Source organism: Mobula hypostoma, chromosome 6 (assembly GCF_963921235.1).
Source record: "Mobula hypostoma chromosome 6, sMobHyp1.1, whole genome shotgun sequence".
NCBI classification, from domain to species: Eukaryota; Metazoa; Chordata; class Chondrichthyes; order Myliobatiformes; family Myliobatidae; genus Mobula; species Mobula hypostoma.
This window is the reverse complement of record NC_086102.1, coordinates 20,420,952-20,426,951: the sequence shown is the minus strand read 5'-3', so window position 1 is coordinate 20,426,951 and position 6,000 is coordinate 20,420,952.

Genomic DNA, 6,000 nt, shown 5'->3' with positions numbered 1-6,000 from the left:
TTGTGTGCATTGAAGGCCTTTCCTTGCTGCAACCCTGAGGACAGGTAACATGGTGCTGAGATTTCTGGTGTACTGAAAGGACTGTGGATGAAGTCTTCCTCATCACTATCCAGCCTACTGGATATTATTAGTGATGGCAAAGCAAATGGAAACTTAAGCACTTTCCAATTGCATACAGAGTACCAAGCCTTTCAGGATAACCACTGATTAAGATGGCCATCAGGACCAGCTTGACATTGCTTTAAATTTGTTCAGCCTTTCATCTCCAAAGTAGCAAATGGTTTGGGTGATTGCAATAATTATATTGAGGAAATGGACCTGACTTGGGCCATTTAGAGCACATATTGCACACACTATGCATTTATCAAATTCCTCCTGATTACAGCTAAACAGCATCGCATATAATCAACTTTGGTCTTTTTGGCAAGCCTTGAGGCTCCTCCAACCAAATCTTCAGCACCTTTATTGATTTGCTCTTGATGTTGTTACCTACCAATATGCCTCACTTTATCATGGACAGTCTTAAATCAAAAATTAAAGTTCATCCCAATGTGTGTGTTTTATCAAGTGTTTACTGCACAAGGAATCCATACTCTGGTATGTAGATGGAAATATTTTAAGGTGCAAGGGCAGGTAGAACTTACGACACAGATCTTGATCGAGGTTTGCCAGTACTTGCATAGGTAAAGAAGCACCATTGTCTAGAAATCAACTTGACATACTGTATCTTCATTATTGTGGGATAAAAGACCCTTCTCCATGTTAACTGACAATTTTGAGATCATTTCGAAATTTTCTGGTTATTTAACCAGATACTTCCAGGCATAAGTTACCATTGTGCCCCAGCTGTGATTTCTGCGCAATATTCTTTTTGAGCAGACTATATTGTTCTGGGATATTCAAAACAATCCAGTTTTCTGAGCACAGTGCTGGCCTTGGAGACTATTAGTTCCCTTCTATACATTCTTCAGCACCTGAACCGCATTGCCCCTTCTAAGTTACCACCATTGCTACCAAAAAAGGTTCAGGCAATCAAGATCCAATCTATTATGGCCATACTATTGCCCTGACCATTCATCATCAGATACTCCCAGTTTCATCTCCACCTATCAGACAAGATGGAGAAAAGGAAGTCCTATTAAATTAGGTATGTCAAGACATGACAAGTTGAAAATAACAGTTAGTTTTATAAAAAACTGTGACATTGAAAAGCACTGGTTCTGTCATGTCTTGGTCTGGTCCAAATTCCTACAACAATCTGGTTGGTTCTTTGAAAAGTAAGGAATAAAAAACTGGAACATCTTGCTACAAATATATAGGACTTTGGCGTGACCACATTTCAAGGACTGTGTAAAGTTTCAATACTACTTTAGGAAAACCTTCTGTGCCTCCATGCCTCAGTTTTCAAGGATCAGATGGAAATCAGAAAAGACTGAAACCGCAAAACAAGAGAAAACTGCAGATGTTGGAAATCCAAGCAACAATGAAATTGTAATCTTCCGTAATATTCAGAGAGCTGTTCATATTGAGATGGATTAACATATAGAAGTTGTAAGGAAGTTTGACCTGATAGAAGAATCTTGAACCAACAGCATACAGCAATTTAAGAGAGAATTTCTTCTCCCAGAGAGTTGTTGGAGCTCTAAATCACAACTGACTATGGATACAGTTATTAGGTGGAAGCAAATTTGAAATCAATTCTTGGACTATAAGGGAAATATCATGATGAAGATCAAGTAAAAAAATGAAGTCAAAACTCATGACAGATCACCTACAATCATACTGAAAGGAAGAACATATCTGAGGGAGTCACACTAAATACTCCAGAATCTATTTTTTGTTATTAGACCAGCAAAGGAACAGGTCCTTCAATGTCTGCGCCAGTGATGCCTCCTTTGGTTATGATGCCAATCTAATTACCTTTTGCCTGCATAATGTTTATATCCCTGTATTCAACGCCTGTTCACATTTCTGTCTAACTCTCGTATCTGCATCTACCACTTCCATGAGACATAATTTCTGTTGTATCAATTGGTTCAAGATGATCATTTTCACAGAGCAACTTAGACGATCAACGACATCAAAATCTTAAAATAAATAAACTAATATAGATACTGGAAAAGTTAGGGATGGATGCAGGGAGGTAAAGTTCCAAGGGCCGGTAATAGTGGGTATTTGTAAATGTCTCATTAGAAATGGGAAGGGAGTACTTGGTTATTTGAACTATTTTTTATTTACTTCCTGGAAATTATGTTAAGCATTGGTTTGGGCACAATTCTTCAAGGAAGTTGTAAAGACCTTAGAAAGAGTGAAGAGATGTGCCAGATTGACTTTTCCAGCGAAAACTTTTCATAAGGAAGATGAAGAACTTTGGTAGAAGAGTTGTGCATCAAAATAGCAAAAGGATCAAGCTGACAAGAAATTTTATGCAAAGCGTTTATGTTTTGAAATACTCAAGTGGAGGTGGTAGATATAATGATAAGAAAACACTAAAAACTGCAGATGCTGGAGCTGGGAGCAACAATCTGCTGGAGGAACTCAATAGGTCAACAGCATCTGTTGGAGGAAAGGAATTTTTGATGCTTTGGGTTGAAATCCTGCATCAAGATGATAGGTGCTTGTAAGGGAGAAAAAGTTGTTCGGCAGGTAGGACATTGGACAAGCTATATTGCTCTTTGCACAGACTCTGAGCCATATGGCCTCTATCCAGCTTTAAACTTTATGCTTCTGTGACAGCACAAGAATGGTTACTTATTTATTTAGAGATACAGTGTGGAATAGGCCCTTCGAGTCATACTGCCCAGCAACTCTCAATTTAACCTGGGAGGAAACCAGAACACCTGGAGAAAATCCATGCATTCCACGGGGAAGATATGCAAACTCCTTACAGAGGGCACCGGGACTGAAATCCAACAACTCGAGCTGTAACAACTTTGCACTAACAGCTGCGCTACCACAGAGTAGAATCCTTTTGAAACAAATCTATTTTCAAGGAAAAATCTGCAAAGAATTGTGCAATTCTCAAGTGATTGGTGGAAGGAGTTTTCAATTTGTTAATTGCCAAGTCAGTTACACTGTTGGACAATCCATTACAGAAAATCACCGAAGCCCCTTCAACCAGTTCCCCACTTCCTCACATTGACCCTAGTCTGTGTGTCTCCTAATATGGATATGTTGCTTGTTCACTTTGGATCCTGCTATAGGACGAGTTTTATTTTTAAAAGTTACTAATGCACTCAGCACTTGATAAGGGCTCACAAATTCATCTCACATAGGATCTAGATTACAAATACAGCCGTCACTGAACTGCTTAAAAGTATTTAAAATAGGACCATAAGACATAGGAGCAGAATTAGGCCAGTTAGCCCAATGAGTCCGCTCCGCCATTCAATCATGACTGATCCTTTTATCCCTTCCTCAGCCCCATTCCTTGACCTTCTCCCCGTAACACTTGATGCCGTGTCCAATCAAGAACCTATCAGGCTCCGCTTTAAACAGAGATGCGGAGAAATTTCTTTAGCTAAAGGATGATGAATTTGTGGAAATTGTTGCCACATGCAGCTGTGGAGGCCAGGTCACTGGGTGTATTTAAGGCAGAGATTGATAGGTTCTTGATTGGACATGGCATCAAAGGTTACGGGAGAAGGCTGGGAACTGGGGTTGAGGAGATAGAAAAAGGGATTAGTCATGATTGAATGGCGGAGCAGACTCGATGGGCCAGATGGCCTAATTCTGTTCCCATGTTTTATGGGATTAAATACGCCCAAACAACCTGGCCTTTCCAGTTGCCTGTGGTAATAAATTCCACAAATTCACCACCCCTGGCTGAAGAAATTTCTCTGCATCAGTTTTAAATGGATGCCCCTCCATCCTGAGGCTGCGCCCTTTTGTCCTAGACTGCCCCACCAAGGGAAACATCCCTTCCACAACTACTGTGTCTAGGCCTTTCAACATCCAAAAGGTTTAAATGAGATCTCCCCCATCTTTCTAAATTCCAGCCAGTAGATTCAGAGCCATCAAATGTTCCTCGTTTGATAATCCTTTCATTCCCAGAATCATCCTTGTGAACTTCCTCCGAACCCTCTCCAATGCCAGCATATCTTTTCTTAGATGAGCAGCCGAAAACTGTTGACAATACTCAAGATGAGGCCTCACCAGTGCCTTATGAAGCCTCAGCATCATATCCCTGCTCTTGTATTCTAGACCTCTTGAAATGAATGCCAACATTGCATTTGCCTTTCTCACCACCGACTCTACCTGCAAAGTAACCTTTAGGGTGTTCTGCACAAGGACTCTCAGGTCCCTTTGCATCTCAGATTTTTGGCTTTTCTCCTGGTTTAGAAAATAGTCTACACATTTATTTCTACTGCCAAAGTGCATGACCATGCATTTTCCAACATTGTATTTCATTTGCCACTCTCTTGCCCATTCTCCTAATTTGTCCAAGTCCTTCTGCAGCCTACCTGTTTCAACACTACCAGCACCTCCAGCATTCTTCGTATCATCTGCAGACTTGTAACAACGCCATCTGTTCACTATCTAAGTCACTGATATACAGCATAAAAAGAAGTGGTCCCAACACCGACTCCTGCGGAACACCACTAGTCACTGGCAACCAACCAGAAAAGGATCTTTTTGTTCCCATCACAAACAAGAGGAAATCCCATTCACTGCTTCCTATCAATCAGCCAACTATGCCAGTCACTTTCCTGTCATGCCATGGGCTCTTAACTTGGTAAGCAGCCTCATGTGTGGCACTTTGTCAAAAACCTTCTGAAAGTCCAAATATACAACATCCATTGCATCCCCTTTATCTATCCTGCTTGTAATCTCCCCAAAGAATTCTAATAGGTTGATCAGGCAAGATTTTCCCCTAAGGAAACCATGCTGACTGTATCCTATCTGGTCCTGTGTCACCAAGTACTCCATAACCTCATCCTTAACAATTGACTCCAACATCTTCCCAATCACTGAAGCTAGGCTATCTGGTCTATACTTTCCTTTCTGTTGCCGTCCTCTTTTCTTAAAGGGTGGAGTGACATTTGAAATTTTCCAGTCCTCTGGCACCATGCTGGAGTCCAATGATTTTTGAAAGATCATTACTAATGCCTCCACTATCTCTACCACTCTCTCAGAATCCTAGGATGCAGTTCATCTGGCCCAGGTGGCTTGTATACCCTTGGGTCTTTCAGCTTTTTGAGCATTTTCTCTCTTGTAATAGTAACTGCACTCACACTTTTTCCCCAACACACTACAAACATCAGACATACTGCTAGTGTCTTCCACAGTGAAGACAGATGCAAAATACTCAATTTAGTTCATCAGCCATCTCCTTGGCCCGTTATTATTTCTCTGGCCTCATTTTCTAGTGGTCTTATATCCACTCTCACCTCTCTTTTATTTTTACATACTTCAAAGAGTTTTTACTATCCATATTGATATGATTTGCTAGCTTGCTTTCATTATTTCATCTTTTCCTTCCTAATGTTTCTTTTAGTTGTTCTCTGTAGGGTTTTAAAAGCTTTCCAATCCTCTGCCTGTCCACTAATTTTGCTTTGTTTTATGCCCTCTTTTCCTTTTACATTAGCTTTGACTTCCCTTGCACTATTTTGCCATTTGAGTATTTCTTTGTTTTTGGAATACATCTATCTTGCACCTTCATTTTTTCCTTCAAAGTCATGCCATTGCTGCTCTGCTGTCAGCCCTGCTAGCATCTCCTTCCAATTTATTTTTGCCAATTCCTCTCATACCACTGTAATTTCCTTTCCTCCACTGAAATACATCAGACTTTACTTTCCCCCTATCAAATTTCAAGTTGAACTCCATCATATTGAGCTCCCTAATCAGCTCCGGTTCATTACATTGAATTGATTTTATTGCTTACATCCTTCACACACGAGGAGTAAAAACCTTTACGTTATGTCTCTGTCTAAATGTGCAAACTGCAATTTATATTAATTTGTAATAAATAGGATGTGCAACAGGACAATCAATAGAACA